This window comes from Lithobates pipiens, unplaced genomic scaffold (genome assembly GCF_037356315.1).
Source record: "Lithobates pipiens isolate NorthernLeopardFrog02 unplaced genomic scaffold, aLitPip1_a1.2 Scaffold_23, whole genome shotgun sequence".
Taxonomy (NCBI): Eukaryota; Metazoa; Chordata; class Amphibia; order Anura; family Ranidae; genus Lithobates; species Lithobates pipiens.
In genome coordinates this window covers 197,399,064-197,421,683 of record NW_027507785.1, presented here as the reverse complement: position 1 = coordinate 197,421,683, position 22,620 = coordinate 197,399,064, and the positions used below count along the sequence as shown (strand labels likewise).

The 22,620-nt window shown below is 42.0% G+C and overlaps 1 protein-coding gene across 7 annotated transcripts in view; it reads left to right on the top strand.

The window, feature by feature from the left end:
- PTPRC (protein tyrosine phosphatase receptor type C) overlaps nucleotides 1-22,620 on the top strand; it is a 272,629-nt gene that overhangs the window by 57,060 nt on the left and 192,949 nt on the right. The gene's annotated exons all lie outside the window — the stretch shown is intronic.

Below are 22,620 nucleotides of genomic sequence, written 5' to 3'. Positions count from 1 at the left end.
GAAGTCTTGCTTATCAGTTGCCATGTAATGGACATCATAATGAAAGAAAAACTCTGGTATACCTACACCGTTGCCAATCTATCTAATATTTTGGCAAAGCTTCCTGGGGAAACTCAAAATTTCTGTGTATGTCCAACCGCACACTCTACCTTTATCTACCATCTTTCTTTGTGCCTCACTTATTACCAGGTCTGAATGCAGAGGTTACAGAAGAAGCTGATGTTAGCTAAATTTGTATTTGCATATGATCTTCAAAAAGCATCACAGGCAAAGTAGATACAAGCTTTTTACCAAGACCTGCTGTAAAGTGGCAGCATTAGTTTGCCATTAAATGTAGAACAAGGCCAAAAATTCCCAGCTCAATGTCTGTTTGTGCCATTGAATGTAGGTTCACTTTAAAATAATGTATGACTGGGATTAAAAAATAAATAAATCAGTACATCTCATACCTTAATATTTCTCCATGTTTTGTTCTTGTCTTTAAAATATACTGCAATTGCAGAACAATTTCAACTCATCTCAATTTTGTGTTCTGCTAACTCTAGTGGCTGCTTCTATTTGTGACAAAATGACCAAAATTAGCCTCATATGTTCATACATATTCTCCAAGTTAATGGCTTTCAATCATTTAATAAAGAATATATTAAATTATTTTTTAAATAATTTTTTGTGATTGTCAGCAGCAGTTGTTCAATAGAACAAGCCAATAGTCACATGACACCATTTAGCACCTTAGTTGACCTATGATGATCCCATGGCCTGAGCTCCACAGGCATCCATATTGTGTTGCTGCTAAACAGAGCTACAACAATAAAATGAAAATAGATAAATAACATATTGGGCTTTAGGCCTCTTGAGCAAAATCACAAATTTCAAACACTGTCACTAAAGCGGATAGCAGAATATGTATCATCCCAGAGTACGTTTTATCTTTTTGCATCAGAGAAGATAAAGAACAGGATGCTGAATTACAAGAAGTGCTTGGAAAAAGCTGAAAGTCACAAGTGTTGACTTTGAGCTGTGGTTTGATCGCTGATAATGTAGAGGGACTTTAATGGTATTGTTGTTCCTGTTGACAGCTTGTGATAAAGCAATTTAGAAGCAGGAGGCCAACATTGGACAGCCTTGATGTAAGCTAAGCAATGCATTGTGGGAGATTTGTCTATAAATATAACCAAACAGTTGTGATCGGCAACCATGAACGGCTTTGCTCAGCTCATCGCTGTGCCTATTGTTCATCAGTGAGGGGCATTGCCAGTTTTCTCATAGATAAATAGATAACTCCCGTGTTTTATCTCATGTTAAAAGAGAGTGAGAAAAAAAACATTTAAACAATACGTGCCAAAAACATGGAATATAGGTAAAGAATTTCTATATGTTTTATGCCTTGAATGATGCCTGATTTAATTACAATTTATATAAGTTTAGATGATGATTAGAAAGTCTACAGGGTTTGAGCATTTGCAGTCAATTAACAGATGACATTACTGTTGGGGCAAAATCAATCAGTTAGGCTGGAGAACTTTTTTAACACATAGGGGTTGATTTGTTAAATAGGTATAGGCTGTTCTCATAGCAAATTGATGTTCCCTGGGCTTAATAAATAAAATGAATTTGTTAACCAATCATGTGCAAGAAAAAAAACAGTTTTCTACATTTTTAATAAGAGAACATTATTACAGAAAGCTTAATATAACAATTCAACAAATATAACAATTCTAGGGCTGTGGAAATTAAAGATTAATTCTTCAATTAATCGATGATTTTTTTTGATCGATCAGAATTATTTTGATTGGTACTCACCTCTCCGCCAGCTTCCAAGTCTTCAGGGAGTTCTGTCGGAGATCCGGTGACGTCATGGACATCAACGTCACTGGACTCCTCCCCCCTTCCCAAGTGGCGCCATCTGCTAACAAAGGGAAGGGGGAGGAGTCCGGTGACGTTGAAGTTCTGATTGAACGTAACACGTACCGGGGAGGAGCTACACATAGTGTCACTCATTGCTGCCCTACGGAACTAACACGATTGTCAGCTTTACATGCTGTGTTTTATCATCTTTATGTGAGTAGTTTGTGTTTAAACACAAAAATTAAATTTTATATTTAAGCGGTGAGCACTTAGATCTTTTCTTTCTACCCATGACCTTGTGTCCTTGTTGAGATCTAAGGAGACGTGAGAGAAGTTTATGGTCCGTGTTAACCCTTTTAATACCTGCTTGCATGACCACCTGTTTGCACAGGGGTCCATGCCATAAGGTGAGAGTGATTAGTTAGACTGGAGATGGAGGGATTGTCACGCTACTGTGATAAAAATAATTACTTATGTCAGTGCTACAGTTTGAATTTAAAACGTATTTGTGTGAACTGTAAAGTTAAGTCATGGATTGTGGAAACTAACTAGTGTTGGGTGATTGTATATAGTGTATACCACATTTACCACTGACTAATGCAGAGTTGCAATGCAAGGAGATCAGCTATAAGTAGTTGGATCTGTATGTGTGATTAACAAAAAAACGATTAATCGAACACAAAAATTTTAATCAGTAACAGCACTAAAAAATTCAAAATTTACAAAGAAAAAAAAATAGAACAAAACAAAAGAGAACTATTTGTTTTCTAATTTCCCTTGCATGGGGTTGGGTTTTCAAAGTGAACACATGTTCACTTATTTTACTAATCTCAGTGATCAGTATCTATGCCTTTAGAACATCAACCTTGTGGTGTTATTTTTCAGAGACAATGCATAAATGTGTATGGGCACCTTCAGTTTAAAGCTGAACTTTGGGCTGGTGTAAAATGAAATGCAGTGCACCCCTACCTCCCACACACACCGCATAGGTCAAAAGCTTGTTTAGTCTAGAGACAGCAGATGATTAAGGATAACCATCTAGCTTGTTCCTTGCTCGACCGACAGCCAGTGCTCTTTTCATCTCCCTGATGCCCATAGAACATGAGTGAGCCCTCGGCATCCTGGCATCCTGACGTACAATGCAGGACTACTAGTCCTGCATTGTACGTAAAGACATAGGAGAGTCTGCATCCAGTTAAGCAACAAAAAGAAGAGGCTTTAGGGAACCAGTCATATCATGCGGAGGAAGGCTGTGGTAAATATTTCCCCTTATTCATTATGCCCAGGAGAAAATGGGCATTTAACCCCCTTGAGCTGATTTATGGAAGCCCGGAGTGAGGCTGTAAGTTTACATGGACATTAAAAGAAAATGCATCTTGAAAAACTTGAATAAATTATGGCATTGCAACTTGTTTTTAGTGCTCGATTTTAAGAGGCATTTATAAAGCCTCTCGTTTTGTTTGTAAATCTTGTTAAATATGTTATGTATTTGTTTATTGTAAGGAAATGTATTATATGCAAAGGCTTCCCAATATTTCTAGTATCCAATGCGTGCTTGGGGCACAATATCCTTGACTTGATATTTGTAAGTCCTACCTAGCAGTCACCGTTCTCTTTTCAAGATCCAGAGCTGTTTTCAGAAGCTCTATCTTTGTAATGGAAGCGCCAAGGGAGCGCCCTCCCAGCACATAAACATTGCTTGCCCAGCGACACATATGTGCGACGTGTGGGTGTTAAAGCCCAGCTTTTTACCGAAGCATACCGTATATGTCTTACTGTGACATAAAGGGGTTAAGCTTTGACAAATAAAACCTGGAAGCTGATTGGTTCCTATGCAGAGTTGCACCAGATTTTGTACTATAATATATATTGTACATTCACATCTGTCCCTGCCCTTACAATCTAAGGTCTAACTTATTCATACATACACAAACTGATTTTGGACAGGATCCAATTAACATACCAGCATGTCTTTAGCATGTGGGAGTAAACCCACACAGGCAGAATATGCAAACTCCAGGCAGGTGGTATCGGTGGCTGGGATCCGAACCAGCGACGCTGGTGCTGCTGGGTGAAAGTGCTACCCACTTAGCCACTGTGCAGCCCATCTTATAATGCATTCGAAACTGTTTGCTTTTTGCTAGATACTAATGTGAGCTAGAATATTCACTAGACAAACATGCTGGAAAACCTTAATTGGGAAAAAAAACATAATGAATAAACAATAAACATAATGAATTCATTAACCACTTGGTGACTTTCTAACACTTGCTGTTTACAAGTCAAAATCACACGTTTTTTGCGTAGCAGGTTTTCAAATGCAATTTTTTGGGAGAAAATACACTTTAATGAAATAAAAAGAATAACTAATAACATATACCCCAATTTTTTTGTATAATATGAAAGATGTCATGCGGAGTAAATAGATACCTAAGATGCCATGCTTTAAAATTAGGCACGCTCCTGGAATGGCACCAAACTAAGGTAGTTAAACATATCCATAGGCGACGTTTTAAAAATTTCTACATGTTGCCAGTTTAGAGTTACAGAGGAAGTCTAGTGCTAGAATTATTGCTTTCGCTCAGACGTGGACGAGGCCTACATGTGTGTTCATATGTGAAAACATCCCTTGCAATAATAATACAGCATGACATGTCCTCTTTATTGAGAGATCTGGGGTCTAAAAGACTGCAAATCTCTTCTCTACCCTTAAAAGCGAGAAAAAAAAGTGATCTTTTGCTTTAAAAAAAAGGCCTTGTTTATATGTGGCCAGATATGATGTAATGACGTTACTACGGTCCTCCTAGGGCATACAGGGGAGCGGAGGCCATCTTTCCTTTGCTCATCTTTGTGCCCAGCTGCCACCAGCACCAGATCAGTTTTCGTGCTTCCCGATCCTCCAGGTAATACCGAAAATTACCAGAAACTGACAGGAGTTGGTGACCCTTTCCGCAGCTTCTAAAAGTGACCCAGCTGTGAATCTCGGGCCACTTTTATGAGAAAGACTAGGGGAAAAAACAATAAGACGATGCAGTCAGCATAAATATTTACTAAACACAATAGAAGCAAATGACAAACACACAATCCTACACTGAAATATAGCAATTTGCGAAGTATAGGCACCCATGTAAAACCAGGTTAACACAACTGCAAATGATAATTCTGTACTTGTAATTTTTGTTATATTAAAGCGTAGTTCCGCCTAAAAAAAAAAAGAAAAGTCATCAGCTACAAAAAGTGTAGCTGCCTGCTTTTAAAAATTGGACACTTACCTGTCATTCTTACTGTGGGTGCCCGGTTGTGGCTTTACAGCCGGGCATGCACTGTGCATGCGTGAGCAGCGCTGTGAATGGCCGGGCAACCATCCGTGACCTGTGATGTGTCCCAGAAGATTGCAGGGAGGGAGGGGGGAGAGGTGAACTTCTTTCAAGTGTTGCAGTACCAGGGGAGGAAGTGGGAGCTGGATAATTCTAAAAAGAGGGTATCTGCTTCCCCACAAAAAAATGACATGCCAAATGTGACATGTCAGGGGGTCACTTAAAGCGGAAGTTCCATTTCCAGTCTTTAACACTAATTTGTATGCTCGTACAGACACCTTTAACTTTAGTATAAGATGCATTTTAATATTTTTTTGTTTTTTGTTTATAAAATCTGTAAGAAAACTTTAGCCTAACATAGGTCTTCAAGAATGTGTCTGTCTAAATGAACTTTGAGATTATGGGGTAATTTCCTAAAGGCAAATATACTGTGCACTTTGCAAATGCAGTTGCACTCTGCAAGGGAAGTTGCTTCAGAGGTTAGTAAATGAGGTGAAGCTACACTTTGCAAAGAATACCCAATCACATGCAAGGAAAAAAAACACAGCATTTTTGCTTGTATGATTGGATGATTGAAGTCAGCAGATCTTCCCCTTATTTATTAAGCTCTGGAGCAAATCCCCTTGCAGAGTATAAATACACTTGCAAAGTGCACAGCCTTCTTGTCTTTAGTTAATCAACTCCTATGTTAATTTTCCATTGTGTTTCCTGTCGTGCTTTAGAAGGTTTGTTGTAAATTTAGCCTAGGTTCACACTGAATGTGGGAATTAAATCATGCGAGTTCAGCTGAATATCATGTCAGTCCCGACTTCGGGGGCAATTTCGGAGACATGAAGATCCTGCTACTCCTTCTGAGTATGGCGATACCACATGTGTGGGACTTTTCCACAGCCTGGCCACATAGAGAAGCCCAACATGCAGGGAGGGACATCACGTGTTCTAGGAGCATAAATGACACATCTAACTTGTTGACTACCTATTACACTTTTGAAGGCCCTGGCGCACCAGGACAATGACACGTGACACTGATGTGACACTGATGAAAGATGGCACTGATACGTGGCACTGATGACACGTGACATTGATGTGGCACTGATGTCAGATGGCATGAATACGTGGCACTGATGACACATGACACTGATGACAAATGGCACTAATATGTGGCACTGATGACACATGGCACTAATGACAGGTGGCACTTATACGTGGCACTGATGACACGTGGCACTAATACGTTGCAATGATGACAGATGGCACTAATACGTGTCACTGATGACAGACGGCACCAATAAGTGGCAGTGATGACACGTGACACTGATGACAGATGGCACTGATACGTGGCATTGATGACACGTGGCACTGATAACAGATGGCACATGACACTGACAGGTGGCACTGACAGATGGCACTAATATGTGACACTGATGACATGTGACACTGATGTGGCACTGATGACAGATGGCACTATGTGGCACTGACATGTGCCACTTATGTGGCACTGATGACAGATGGCACTTATACGTGGCACTGGGGACAGGTGGCACTGGGGACAAAGGGCACTGGCACTAGATGGCAGTGGGGACAGATGGCACTGGCACTGACAGTGGGGACAGATGGCACTGGCACTAGATGGCAGTGGGGACAGATGACACTGGCCCTAGATGACAGTGGGGACAGATGGCACTGGCACTGACAGTGAGGACAGATGGCACTGGCACTGAGGACAGATGGCACTGGCACCGACAGTGGGGACAGATGGCACTGGCACTGACAGTGGGGACATGTGGGCACTTCATTTTGCAGGTTTTTTTGTGTTTTTTCTACTCACGCTTCAGCGTTCATCTCTCCCTTCTCACACAGTGACAGCGTGACAGCCGGCGATGAGAAATGAGCTCATATGTTTACATATGAGATCATCTCTCATTGGACACGCCGATCGCGCTGTAAACGGCCGCTGTGATTGGCCATTTACAGCGATCTGTTACTGGCTGTGTCCAAGGGACACGGCTAGCTCAGAACTTCCCCGATGTGCACTCACGGGAACGTCCAGGGAAGGCCTCCCGACAATTGGCGTCCGCCCTGCAGCCGTCTTTTGGCTATAGTGCGGACGCCTAGTGGTTAAAAAGTAATCATGACTAGTTGTGAATAAATAAATAAATAAATAAATAAAAGGCTTATATTCAAAAACATTAAACGTTACTGTTAACTACTAATTTGAACATTGATAATATGCTAGAGGTCAGAAATTTTGCGATTCTTCTAATTTAAGGGGGAGACTAAAGGGCACGTTACCTAAACAAAAAAGGATGTCAATTATAAACCAATTGACAGCAATCCCAGTGGGCAGAACACAATGGATCTAAGAACCCTAACCTAAGACATATTTGTTCATGAAAGACTATTTGACCTGGGCTAATTATGTACAAATATAACTGTTACACAAATCTGTAACTTACATTTATTAGCTTATTTGGCGCCGGCTCCTGATGAGCATGCGCTATATGTTTTGAAAATGAATATACCTGAAACCACAGTTAGGTTTTAGGGCTAATTTTGCTAAATTATGGTTTCAGTACCAGTCTAGCTGGAGTTTTCCTTGGCCGCAGGTGTCGCTGTCACCGCTGGCAAGTATGAGAACGCGGTTTAGCTGGGCGTATTGAGTGCCATGTTTTCTCTGAACCAGCCCTGTGGGAGTGTTCTCCTACTGTGCATTCTGGGAAGTGGTATTTAAGGTACTGACATCACGTGCTTCTGGGTTCCGGTCCAGAAGAGCTTTCTGTCTGTTTGGTCCTGATCCTCCTGACCAGCCCCCATGGCCCTCCTGGCCTGGGGTGCAGATCCATGCAATTCTGAGTCTCGGGGCTGGATGACCCGAGGTGAAGTAACTGCAGGGCCTGAGTGGGTATCGAGGCTTGAGGATTCAAAGGTGGTCCGGTGCTGTCTCATCTAAGGAGAAGCCCAGCAACTGGAGGAGCATCCAGGAGAGGACTCTTCAGGAGAAGGCCATGCAAAAAGCTGGTTTCTCTGAAGGAGCCTGGAGGCTCAGTTGAAGGACACTTCATGGATCTACACTCAAATGTTATCGCCGGACCGGCTGAGAGGTACTGGTACCATATGATAGCTCTCTAAATTTGTCTATGTCCCTCAGTTACGTTCACGTCTGTGGCAGAGACTTTTCTCAAATATTTTACGTCCAAGTTTGTGGCAGAGACTTTCCTCAAACATTCTACATCCAAGTCTGTGGCAGAGACTTTGCTTTACTTGGCACCCTACCAGCTGCTAGGCCTAGTGAGAGGAGGTCTATCCGGTGGTTGTGAGAATCCAGCTGTGAAACGGTAATTCTCTGGATTTCTTCTATAAGAGACTTTCTATTTTTGCAGTCCAAAAGTACCTGAACTTTCTTCCTAACCCTCTACCCTCCATTAAGAGACTGTGTTATCTTCTAAATAAATAACCTAAAAAGAGGATCGAGTGTCAGTTTCTGCATTTCAAGCCCAATAAAACCAGCAGCTCCTTTGGGGGTCAGTGCTACACGTATTTAAAGCTCTGGCCAAAAGAGCTATATACAACTTATATTTTCAACTGTTTTACTTGCCATAGGATGTTTAATTCTTTTCAGCCAGGTTTGTGATCCAGGATCCTTACCAGACAGCAGAGATATGTTGGATGCTTCAATTTTTGCCACTGTAGTTAAGCAGTATAGCTTTGTCACTGACTACAACCCTAATGTTTGGATAATTAAGGGTAATCATCTCACTAATGAGGTCACCACTCTGTTCATTCTTCTTTATTCTCCTTTCAATAGCACCATTAAAAAATGTAAAGTCTGACTGGCTCACAGTAATGCCCCTCCCCCTCCTGATCTCTCCTGGCGTGTAGGGGATTTAAAAATGTGTTTTTCCATGCAGCAGTCAATCAATCTATTAATCAATCGATCAATTATGTATGGACATAATTCTTCAGAAAAAAAAATTGTATAAATGTTCAGGCGCCAATCAAACTAAGAACTGTTGCCATACTTTTATAAGTTCTTGTTCAATTTACAGGTTTCATTTTAGTCTTTTGTTACATATCCTGACATCTGAAAGCAAAACATTTGAGGAAGTGGTTAGACATGAGCTCTGTGAAAGAAGAACACACAATTTCTTGCTCTTCTTGTAACAAGGGCTTTGGTAATTACTATAAATTTAAGATCTACTGCAGCATGCCTGTATAATTGTGCACAAGCAGCATATGTTTTAATTGAGTATTTTATGTAATAGCAATGGGCCAGACAAGGCCAGACAGATTTGTCTATTTACTGGCTGACGTGAAGTCCTGTAGACTGTTCATCCTCAGCTGACCCTGTAAAAATAGCACAGTAAAATTCACTGCAGCCTAAACATATTTCACACTTACACCCCTGTACCCTCCTAAAGATAACACGGGTGACAACAAATTGGTGGTATGCACAAACAAGGGTTGGGATGCTAAATATACATATATTCTCTGTTATTTTAAAAAGATTATTTAGTAAGTAAAATTATAAATGTTCTATTACCTGACTGCATTAAGCCTCGTACACACGATCAGACTTTCTGACAACAAAACCATGGAATTTTGTTTGAAGGGTGTTGGCTCAAACTTGTCTTGCACACACACGGCCACACAAATGTTGGACAACAATTATGAACGTAGTGACTTACTAGACGTACTACGTGGTTTTTCAGCTCTTTAGCGCCATCCTTTGGGCTCCTTCTGCTAATTTCGTGTTAGTAGAAGTTTGGTGAGTGTTGATTCGTGCTTTTCTTTTCACGTTTTTGATTTTATGCTTTTCAGTTAGTTTCTGAACGGCCGTTCGTCTACCAGCCATATTGCAGAATTGGAGGAGATAACGTGTTATTTATTATTGGCCTTGGAGTTATTGCTTTGCCATTGCTTTGCCATAATTTTTTTGGTTGAAAAATTATTTGATTTGGTATATTTTCTATATTTTTGGATGCATAGAATGCACTTTTTGGTTAAGTTTTATTGGTAGATAGCATGTCTATTTTTTATTTATTTCTTTTAATGCACAAGTAAAAAAAAAATAATAATAATAATGATATTATTCTTAATATCACTAGAAAAAAAAGCCTTTAAAAATTCGTTTGCAAAACCTCCATTAGTATCACCAGCAAAGCAGCTTCATTATTATCCCAATAAGAAGAATTGAATTGTGTGCTGCGTTTGGAGATTTTATAAATTTCCACGTCACGAATTTAAGTTAATTCTCCATTACAAACGCTTGTTTACAAGACCGACTGCTTCTGCTTCCGAGCATGCGTGTTTGTACTTTAGACTTTTGTCCGACAGACTTGTGTACACACAATTGGAAAGTCCGACAACACACATTTGTTGGCAGAAAATTTGAGAACATGCTAGCCCAGCATACACATGGTCGAACTTTCCGCCAACAAGCTCACATCCAACATTTCGTTGGAAAATCCGATCGTGTGTACGCGGCATTACTGTATTCCTTTGTAATAAATAAAACTAGCCAATTACTGATTGGACATACTGTATTTTAATGCGCTAAAAATCTATAGCTGCAGCAGGGGTTTAAGACCTGCCACATTTTTACCTCTGTGTTTCTTGGAATGTGCTTATCTGTCATACAAACCATTTATTATTGTATATGTTAAAAATGGACCAAGCATCGGGTATAATTTTTAATTTAAAATGCATGTATGTTAAGTATAGTGTAAGTGCCCAGGTTATCTAGGTCCTCTTCTAGAGATTCCAATATTCCTCTGACAATGTCTGATTTTCTGTACAGAAGGATGGCATCATCTATGTTCAGGCATAATATAGGGTCATGATCTACAAAGTTGTATATCATGTTTACAATGTTTAAAAAAACTTTATAAAATTGTGATGGCGGGCTTGGAAATAGCTGGGTCTGGACTAGCGTTTGGCTCCCAAAGGCCTTTTTATCTTGCTTCAGAGACCGTCGGCCTCTAACTTCTTAAATAAGTCCATCATACAGGGGTATCCCATGTGTATCCCCTGCTCATTCCCCTGTGACTTTGTGAGATCTGAATCTAGTTCTTTCCGCATTTCAGAAATCAAAATTTTAAGCCCATTACAGAAATTTCTTCTCTACTCCCACCTACAAGGTGGTATTTCTTGTAGCCACCACCTCTGCGAGTCACTTTTCTTTTTTGATATAAGGGTATTTGTTTCAGGTGGTGGCATTTTGGGGTTTTAATTTTTTTTTGAGGTACAGTATATTGTTTATCATTGTATGTAGATTGGGCATTTATTTTAGGTTAAACTACACTGAACTTTTTTTGCAGCAGCCTGACCTATTTCCTCCTCCTCACCACCTGCACACCTTTCTCCTCCTTCTCATATTCTGATATAGTCAGAAATCGTGTGATTCAGGACTTGTCTGTGAATGCTGCCTGCAGATGGTCCAGGCCGCTGTGGTTTAAAAAACACCTTTCGGTGATAATCAGATCAGATGCATCTCATCAGAAGGGAACCTGCCGCCATTAGGAATTATGGAAATCATGTTCTTTGCTGCATTTCCTCAAAGTTCTGCATTTTGGGCTCCCTTATGGTTGGTGGCAGCCCCCAATCTCCCAAACTTATGTATAACCCCTGGGATTTGGGTGAAACTTCCTCCTTGAAACTTGCCCCATTTTCACCTCCTCCTCACTGTCAGCATCCCAACCCTCCTACTCCTGACCACTGAAAAACTTTATAATGTTTATTTCAAGAAAACACTTGCCTTCTCACTACCTATTTTAATCAAGTTGCTTACATACAGTCCAGCCTCTTAACAATATTTGTGGCTATTGTCTTTCAGATTATGCACTCTAAGGTTTATTACAGGAATAACCTGCCTTTTTATTTGCTATCTATTCAAGTGCTTGTATACTGACTCCTCATGCTTGCCTATTTCTATCAAACACATAAATGAAGTCTATATTTTGGGATTATCTAGGGGTATGGCTATAGGAACGGGTTTGTGGAATTGTGGTGTTTTGGTGTCTTGTGCACCCTGTTTTACCTTTTTGTTATACTTTTAATACAGTGTGTTGTGGTACTGTGAAAAAGAGGGCTTCAGCATTATATTTTTTGTAAGATAAATTTTCCTGTAGCTTTTAGATCTGTTTTTGCTGCTGCTTCCACTGACACTCATCGACTTCAGGTCTATTAGTGTTGAATAAATAATTCTGAGTCACAGTCAGATTGAGGAACTGTTGTTATATTTAAGCCAAGCTAAAAAAAAAATAAAAAAATGAAACATCGAACATATGAGATAATAGAAAACATTGTTGGTGATATTGTCCATGAAAATTGCACCGTTCTGTAACACCACATACTGTTTAACCACTTGAGACCCGCACTATAGCCGAATGACGGCTACAGCGCGGACCTCCTTTGCCGGGACTACGTCTATTGACATCGTCCCGTGCACGAGCGGCCTGCGCGCCCTGTGATCGGCGAGTCTATGAGACTCGCCTGATCACTGATCCGAGCAAGGGGTCGATCCCGACCCCTTATCACGTGATCAGCTGTCAGCCAATGACAGCTGATCATGTGATACAACGGAGCCGGTAATCGGCTATTATTCAGCCGATCACCGGTGGCCGTGATCGGGACATCAGTCTCGATCACGGCCAGCCCTGCCAGTGCCCACCTGCCCCCTGCCAGTGCCCACCTGCCCCCTGCCAGTGCCACCTCATTAAAAAATAAGTGCCCCCCGTCAGTGCCACCCAGCAGTGCCCATAGTGCCACCCAGCAGTTCCCACAGTGCCACCCAGCAGTGCCCACAGTGCCACCCAGCAGTGCCCACAGTGCCACCCAGCAGTACCCACAATCTGCCTCAACAAATGTGCTGCACCCCAGTGCCACATATCCGTGCCCATCAGTGTCATCTACCAGTGCCCATCAGTGCCGCCCATCAGTGCCCAGCAGTGCCACCTATCAGAACCACCTATCAGTGCCACCTATCAGTGCCCATCAATCAGTGGTACCTACCAGTGCCCCTTAGTGCCACCCATCCGTTCCACCCATCCGTGCCATCGTATCTGTGCCCATCTTTGCCCATCAGTGCCGCCTTATCTGTGCCCATCGGTGCCGCCTTATCTGTGCCTATTAGTGCCGCCTTAACTATGCCTATCAGTGCCCACCAGTGCAGCCTATCAGTGCCCACCAATGCAGCCTATCAGTGCCCACCAATGCAGCCTATCAGTGCCGCCTCATCAGCGCACTTCAATGAAGGAGAAAAATGACCTGTTTGCAAAATTTTATAACAAACTATTAAACATGATTTTTTATTTTTTTTTGCATCTTTTTTTGTTTGTTTAGCAAAAAATAAAACTCCCAGCTGTAATTAAATACCACCAAAAGAAAGCTCTATTTGTGGGAAGAAAATTATAAAAATTTCATTTTGGTACAGTGTTGTATGCCCGCGCAATTGTCATTCAAAGTGCATCAGCCCTGAAAGCTGAAAATTGGTCTGGGCAGGAGGGGGGTTTAAGTGCCCAGTAAGCAAGTGGTTAAAGGCATTGCCATTATAATTGAAAGAATTGGTATTTTTGCAATGTAGCCATCAAAGTGGCATTAAAAAAAGGATCCTCTCCCCAGTGTATATTATTTTGAATGTCTCAGTGCAGTTGTGTATTTGTGTATATAGCCTGTGCTGTTCTTACATTAACCACTTGACCTCCAGAAGGTTTTACCCCCTTTATGACCATAGTATTTTTTGCTATTCACTCTGTGTTATTTTAACCTTTTGCTTACTGGGCACTTAAACACCCCTCCTGTCCAGACCAATTTTCAGATTTCAATGCTGTTGCACTTTAAATGACAATTGCGTAGACATACAACACTGTACCCAAATTAAATTTATTTTAATTTTTTTATATTTTGTTCTACAATATTGCAAACAGGTAATTTTTCTCCTTCATTGATGTACACTGATGTGGCTGCACTGATGGGCACCGATAGGCTACACTGATGGGCTGCACTGATGGGCACCAATGGGCTGCACTGATGGGCACCAATACGGCGGCACTGGTGGGCACTGATAGGCAGCACAGGTAGGGACTGATAGGCGGCACCGGTTTGCATTGAGAGGTGGCACTGATGGGTGGCACTGAAGGGCATTGATAGGTGGCACTGGTGGGCACTGAGAAGTGGCACTAATAGGTGGCACTGATAGCTGGCAGGGATGGGCACTGATAGGTGGCTGTGATGGACACTGATGGGTGGCAGTGATGGGCACTGATGGGTGGCAATAATGGGCACTGATCGGCACTGGTAGGTTACACTGATAGGTAGCACTGCTAGGTGGCACTGATTGGCACCACTGGTGGGCACTGATAGGTGGCTCTTGTGGGCATTGATAGGTGGCACTCATGGGCATTGATAGGTGGCACTGGTGGGCACTGGCAGGTCGCAATGGCAGGTGGCACTGGCAGGGGGGTACTGATTGGTACAGACGAGGCAGATGTGCCTCCTTGCTCTTCGAGATTGATGTCCCTTGCACATATGCCGGTGATTGGCTTTTTTTTCTCCTCATGCTTACAGCGTGAGGAGAAAAAAATACCGATTACCAAGCTTTTGTTTACGCACGTGATCAGCTGTCATTGGCTGACAGCTGATCACGTGGTAAGGGGCCGGGACCGGCCCCTTACTCGAAACTGTGATCACCCAAGTCTCGGTGACTCGGTGATCACATTGCTCACCCTGCAGGGGGCGCGTGGGGAACGTGCAAAGGGGGGGCCATCATATGACTGCCCTGCCTCCCAGAAATCCCTGTATATCCCTGTATCTTGTGGTTGTTGAAGTGCCCAGCTAATAGTTTTTTTAAACTATAGATGCTTCCTGCTGATACCACTGCTTATGGAAGAGAATTCCACATTCATACCACTCTGAAATTAAAGAACCCTCTACGCAATTTAAGTTTAAACAGCTTCTATTCCAACATTAGTGAATGGCGAGTGTCTTTTTAGTTCCCCGACCCCTTTCACTAAATAGTTTTTTCCCTATGCTAGGGTCACCAGTATGTATTTGTACATTGATATAATATCCCCTCTCAAGCGTCTCCTCCAGAGAGAATATGATCAAAGCTTGTAGTCTTTCCCCATAGCTGAGGTCCTCCATTTACTTAATTAGCTTTGTTGCCCTTCTATGGACTCTCTCCAGTTCCAGCACATCCTTCTTGAGGACTGGTGCCCAAAACTGGATGACATACTCAAGATGCCGGACCAGAGTCTTGTAGAGTGGGAGAATTATCATTTTATTTCTGGACTGAATACCCTTTTTAATGCATGCCAATATTCTGTTGGCTTTGCTTGCAGCAGCTTGGCATTGCATGTTATTGCTGAGTCTGTCATCTATAAGGACTTCCAGGTCCTTTTCCATCTTAGATTCCCCCCAGAGGTTCTCCCCCTAACCAGTAACTTGCATTCGTATTTTTGGCACCCAAATTCATTACCTTACATTCTTCAACATTAAACCTCATTTGCCATGTAGTGGCCCACCCTATTATTTTGTTTAGGTCTTCTTGCAAGGTTTACACATCCTGCGGAGTAGTTATGGCCCTGCCTAACTGGGTATCATCTGCAAATACTCAGATTGAGCTGTTTATCCCATCCTCTAGATAGTTTGTCACTAACTGACATCGCTAGTGACACTAATACAGTGATCAGTGATAAAACTGTACAACATACTTCTCAACTTTTTAACTCGAGAATGATGGACACATTAGGGAGACGCCAACCTGCAGTGCATGTGTAGCAAGCTGTGGCAAAAGTGGGTTTAGTTAAAATGATGCTAAATGTTGAGCATGGCTTAATAATTGCTCCTACTCCCTTTTTATACTACAACCCCTCCCGATACACACTGCCTCCTGTCTTTATATTCTGCTCCATTTGGGGATATGATTTCTGGGGATTGGTTGCACCCCAACCCCCCTATTTTGCTCACAGCTGCACTCCTACACCTTCCCCCCACTAACCTATGCACCCCAACCCCTCCCCCTCTGCTAACCTCTGTTCCCCAAAAGCCCTCTTTGCTTGCCTCTGCACCTACATCTGCTTGCCTTTACACCTAAAACCCCCTTCTCTTCTAAACTGTTCCCCAAACCTCCTTCTCTGATTATTTCTGCACATCTACTCTGCTTACCTCCTTTTACTCCAGCCCCCCTTCCTTGTATGTCTGCATCCTACCCCCTCTCTTCTCACCAGTGCACCACAACCACCCCTTGCTCACCTGTACATCCCAACTCCCCTCTCTTTTAACCACTTCATCCCAACTCCCCCTCTATGCTCACTTCTGCACCACTCCTCTCCTTCTCCTAATCCATTTCCCTCTCTGTTCACTGTGGCAGCCTGTCTCTGCTAAACTCTACCCCCTAATGCCACCCTGCTCAACACTGTGCTCCCAACCCTCCTGCTCACCTCTTTACCACCTTTCCTCTACTCATATCTGTACCCCAAATCCTCCTCTGCACCTCAGACCCCCGATCCCCTCACCTTCACATCCCAAATCCCCTCCTGGCTCACTTTTGCACCCCTCTGCTTATCTCTGCATCCCAATCCCGCATCTGATCCCCTCCTTGCCCTACTTTCCTCTTTGCTCACCTGAGTACCAGGGCAGAACCAGTGGATGGTGTCTGTGGAGCAGTGGCTGGTGTCACCCCCCAAACACCCTGCAGATCACAACAAGTTTGGAAAACCCTGGGTACTGCTGGAGCCTGGATCCCTTCAGCAAAGCTTACTTTGCTCCCACTGGATCTCTGCCAAATCTCTTTAAAAAGGCAGCAAAGCTTCAAAAAGCAGCGTAGCAGGCTGAATCCCTGCTGGGTTACGGCTCCTGGCTGTCATCTGGCTCTCATCTGGATCCTGCTGTCATCTGGCTCTCTCCCATGTTGGATTGGGCTGCACTGTCAGAGGCTCACCTGAGCTGTAATCACACAGGGAGCCCCCAAACTAACACACCACCGGCTGTGGTGAGTGACAGTGAGCCTGCACTGCTGTTGATCAAAGGGGAGGTGGGATCCATACCCCACTGGGGATTCAGCCTGCTGCACTGCCTTTTGAAGGGGAGCTGAACTTTTGGCCCTGCTTGCATGGCACACCCCCCTTTGATCCCCTGCCAGTCGCCACTGCAGTACCGGCATCTCTCCCTGCCGGCTGCCTACAAATTAAGTTATGGGAGCCAAGAACTTGTTCTGGCCTTCTGCTGTGGGACAAAGCCCCCACAGGCTGGACTCTGGGACTTGGTTGAAATTCCGGGAAGGTTCTGCAGAATTAGAATGCTGTACACTGACAATGTACCAATGACACTGTCTGGGAAGGGATTACCATATAGGGGCAATCAAGGGTTTAACGGTGCGCCTAACAATGTGTAATGTGTGCTGCTTTTACTTTTCTATATGGCTTGATCGCTGTTTACAGTACACAGAGTTCTATGTTTTTGTGTGTGATTAGCCACAGCCATAATAATTGACTGAAATCAATTGCCAAAATAGTTCTCTATCCAATCACAGCACAGGCCCCCAATACCCAGAAGCAAGCTGGGGATGTACCAGTATGCTGTCTGAACCACCCGTGCTGCTCATAAATCTACTGTGGATGGGCAGCAAGCGGGTAATTGTTTTGGTTATGCTGCCACCTTGTGCTTATTTTTTGTATTGTATGTTATTTTCTTTACCCCCTTTCCCCCCTTCTCACAATGTAATTTCCTTTTAATTTTCTGTTAGTTTTGCTCCATTCAATGAAAGACACACATCAGGGATAGGAAAGCCAATATTTATTTTGAATATCCTAAATGCTTGTATATCAAGTCTACCACATCTTGTTGTATTACCTTAATGTTCTGAATACAACAAAGACATTTGTGGATTCCAAGTGTTTGGTGAGTTCAGCTCTGATGAGGACTGTCTGCAGGGGGTGTGCTATATTCAGGCCAGGCATAGAGGTCTCAGGAAGAGATATACACTATGAGGTTTATTTACTAAAACCGAAGTGTCTGGTGCAGCTGAGCTTGGTAGTCACTCAGCTTCCAACTTCAGCTTGACAAAAAACCTGGAAGCTGATTGGTTTCTATGCAGTGTTTCACCAGATTTTGCACTCTACAGTTTTACTAAACCAACCCCTCTTACAACAATTGTAGACAGAATAGTATATCAAATAAAAAAAGATTGCTTCACATGACTAAATAACTGAAGTGACATACCTAATATAATAAGTATGCAAGTGTTGTGTAGCTACCATAGGTGAAAGATGTCTTCCTTTGTAAAAGTGGTAAATATATGGCTAAAGGGTATTTTTGTGAATCTAATAGCAGTACATATTAGAGGTCGACCGATATGGGTTTTTCTCTTGCCGATGCCGATGCCGATATTTAGAAATCATGGCGGCCGATAGCCGATATATGATGTCGATTTTTTTTGGGCCGATATGTTAGGCCGATTTTATTTTATTTATTTATTTTTTTAATCCCCCTTGATCTAACACACCTTTCCCACTGGGGCGTTTTTCAGGCGCTTTTGGGCTAAAAATAGCGCCTGTAAAGTGCCTGCAAAATGGCTCCCCTGCAGTCTGTGTGAAAGACAGAGTGCTTTCACACTGAGGCGATGCGCTGGCAGGATCTTTAAAAAAAAAAAAGTCCTGCAAGCAGCACGCTTGGAGTGGTGTATACCGCTCCTCCACCACTCCTGCCCATTGATATGAATGGGCACCACTGCCGAAGCGCATGCAATGCGATTTGGCAGCAGTGCTTCATGGGTGCATTTAACCTCTTCCTTGGCCGCTAGCTGGGTTATATGTGCCCCACTAGCAGCCAAATAGCACCGCTAAAATTATGGTAAAGAGCCGCTAAAACTTGCGTTTTACCATCAACGCCTGCCCGCTCCAGTGTGAAAGCAGTCTTCATAAGTGATACAGAAAATTTTACATTTAAACATTTATTAAACAAAACAAACCTCCAATCAGTTTACTTGTATGTATGATTTAGATTTTAAAAAAATAAAACCCTATATATTAAATAAAAACAGGTAGTCAAAACTTTTGGACAAAAAAAAAAAAAATGGGCTAACTTTACTGTTTTTATTTTATTTTTATTTTTTAAATAGTGTATTTTTTTCCCAAAAAATGCATTTGAAAGACCTCTGTGCAAATGGCGTGTGACATAAAATATTGCAACAACCACTATTTTATTCCCTAGGATCTCTGCTAAAAATATATATATATAATTTTTGGGGGGGTCTAAGTGATTTTCTGGCAGAAAATACAGGATTTTTACTTGTAAGCAACAAGTGTCAGAAAAGATTTAGTCTTTAAATGGTTAAACTGAGAACTCTACACACAGAGATGACTTCATTCATTGAAGTGTAAACATTGTATCTTTCTGTTCTTTTCTTGGCAGTCTGCCCAGAGAGGAGGAAAGGGTTTCTATGACAACTCAGGAAACTTACACTGACTTCTATACAGAAGTCATTTCAAAGTCCCGCTGTAGTTCTAAATCGGCTTTTTATCAGCACAATCGGCCGATGCCGATTATTTAAAAAACGGCAAATATCGGCCGATATATCGGCCGGCCGATATATCGGTCGACCTCTAGTACATATATGCAATGGAAACATTTACTTTCAATAGCTTTGACATATTTATCTCTTAAATCATATCTGTTCATCATTATTACTGTGGTAGTCACAGACTGCAAATGGCCCAACCTCAGTTCTACCTTCTTGGGTTGCTTGAAATCAGTGGAAGGTGGCTGGACTAGAATGTTGCCAGAATAATTGTATGTATGTGTGCTGGAACCCAAGTTAAAATAGGCTTACACCCCCCCAAAAAAACATATGCTGAATCAGAACTAGGACCATTGAAGGCTTAGTATCCTGTCGACTTTATTTCCATCCTGATGTTTTTGTTCATTATTATATACAGATTAAAGGGTCTCATTTATAAATGTCTCTGTGTTTACTTGTAAAATGTTCTTATATTGGCAGGACCATGTTTACTCAATATTCTAATTATATTAATGATAAGATTTTTTATTTTTTTACCATACATGTAAAATCATGAGAATGACTCATAAAACTAAGAAAGGGTTGGCTTTATATTGCATTTATATTGCATGTATTGCTACCCTATCTAGGTTATAATAGATCTCGCCTGTAACTTTGAAGTCATACTCAGTATTAACGCTGCTTTCTAAGCCATCACTCATATACTGTATCTCACAGGATGCTTGAAGCTTATGTTTGTTGCAGAGCTAGGTGTGGTATAGCTGTGACATATGTGATGGTTTTCCGCTTTTCTCTTTTTATTTAGTGCAGGTGTGGATTGCTATGCACATGGTGTAAATTATTATGTATGGTCACGTTCTATTATTTATAAATCAGCTATTCATTTTAATTATTTAATGTTTTAGTTTGGTATATTGAAGGACATTACAGCATTGTGGTTTTAGTATTCAGCAGATTTTAGACCTTAAAGCCAAACATTGAATACAAAACCCAGTAATAAACATATAATATATTGTAGTTTACCATTCCTTTGATATGGTAGTTTCCCTTTTTTTAGGTAGGTTTCCCTTATTTTCACCCAGTGATCCTGCCAGTAACACACTTCCTGTTCTTGGCGTGACAAAGCTTGCTCACTATACTAAATCTAGGGGGCAACAGCTTCCCTCCACTAAGGACAGGAAGTTTTTAGAACTGCAGAACATCTTCCCTCTACCTATTCCCATTACATATGGAAGACGTGTTCTGTAGGCCACAGAGGTGAGGTAAGAACACTGTAACAAATAATAGTGCAGAAGAGGCATATTCCAGAAGGAAGTAATCTGTTCAAATTATTTCTTTCAGGATCAACAGTTATTTTTACACTCTATCGTATAACACATATGATAAATGCTTTCAATAGTACAGTTAACAGACCAAAAGGAAGCAAATTAGAGAAGTTAAAGCTAAAAACAGATAAAATAGATAAAAAATGGCTGATATGCCTACCAAAGAATTTGTATCTCTGTCTTTTTTTTTAGATGTACATGGCTTTGTCACTCCACGCAGCCCTGTCTGGCAGAGTAGAAGACGTGGTGTTTCTTTGCTGAAGTTCCCTTAAACTTACATGTCTTGTTTTATATTGGTGGGGTGCAGCGTGGTGCGGCAGAATAAGTAATTCAGTCCCAGTGCAATGAAAGAACTTGTATTAAAATAATGCATAAATAGTTCATAAATAACCCAGTGGGTAGGCAGCCCAAGTGGGAACACTCACAGTTCCAACAGCATGTAGTGCAGCCAATCTGTCAGCATCTGTAGAGAGGGGAAGAATGTAGGCTGGCTGTCTTGTGCCCAACAGACAGATGTCCAGGGAAGTTGTGAGCCCTACACTTTCCCTCCTCACCAGGAACCTTTCCCTGCCACTAGTACTGTCCCAACCAGGCAGGGTACCTGTCCCTACACTACCAACTTGCAAATGCGTGGCAAATCTTGGAGGAGGGGCCTTAAATAGGCTCTTCCTCACCCAAGATGGTGGCCACTGTCATACGGGTTGGCAGCATTCAGTTGGATGCTTCCCCAGTGACCCAGGAAACCATAAAGGAATTGTGTTCCTTTTGACTTCCTCTCCTACTGCAGTGCTGTTGCGGAAGAGCGTCACCTGCAGTGGAGAAAGTAGACTGCACATGCCTACATCCCTCCCCCAGTCTGGACACTAAGGAGAAGCAGCTGATTGAAGAGCTCATCTCTCTTTCACTCTGCTTTCTCCTTGTATCAGAATGTTTCTTAGGCCCCTTTCACACTGAGGCGATTCTAAACTGCTAGTAAAACACTGAGCACTTTTGAAGAGCTTGTCAGGCACTTTTGAAGAGCTTACCATTAATTTCAATGGAGAGGGGCATTTTTTCACTGCTCTGCCAGCGCACTGCGCCAGTGCAAAAGCATTCATTGACTTTAATTGAAATTGGTTTTTGTGAGTTTTTCAGGTGCTTTTTTTAGCGTGAAAGTGCCTGAAAAGTGCCTCAGTGTGAAAGGGTCTAACACTGCAGCACAGCTTACTTGTTCCTTGTTCTTCTCCTTGTCCCATTATGAGTATTGCAGTACAGGGATTGTAAGAGGCAGATACCAACCTAAATTCAGGTACTTGCACTGCTTGCCCTCCAAGCTCAATTCTTCTTTTTGAACAGTTTTTTATGTGCCTGGAGTTCAGCCTAATTTAGAGTTTACATAGATTGTAAGGGTTAGTGTAAACGACCACTTGTGTTTAGCTTCTAATATGTGTTTGTAAAACATTTCTGATAGACCTTTACATAGGAGTGTAGTGATAAAAAAATTTGTATAGCAAGGTGCCCTCTGAAAGTGCATGTACATACCGTATATTTTGGAGGCCTGCAGTATGAAAGGAAAGGGTATGTTTTTTGTTTGTTTTTTTAGTCCACTGCAGCTCATTTATAATGGGGTTTCGGT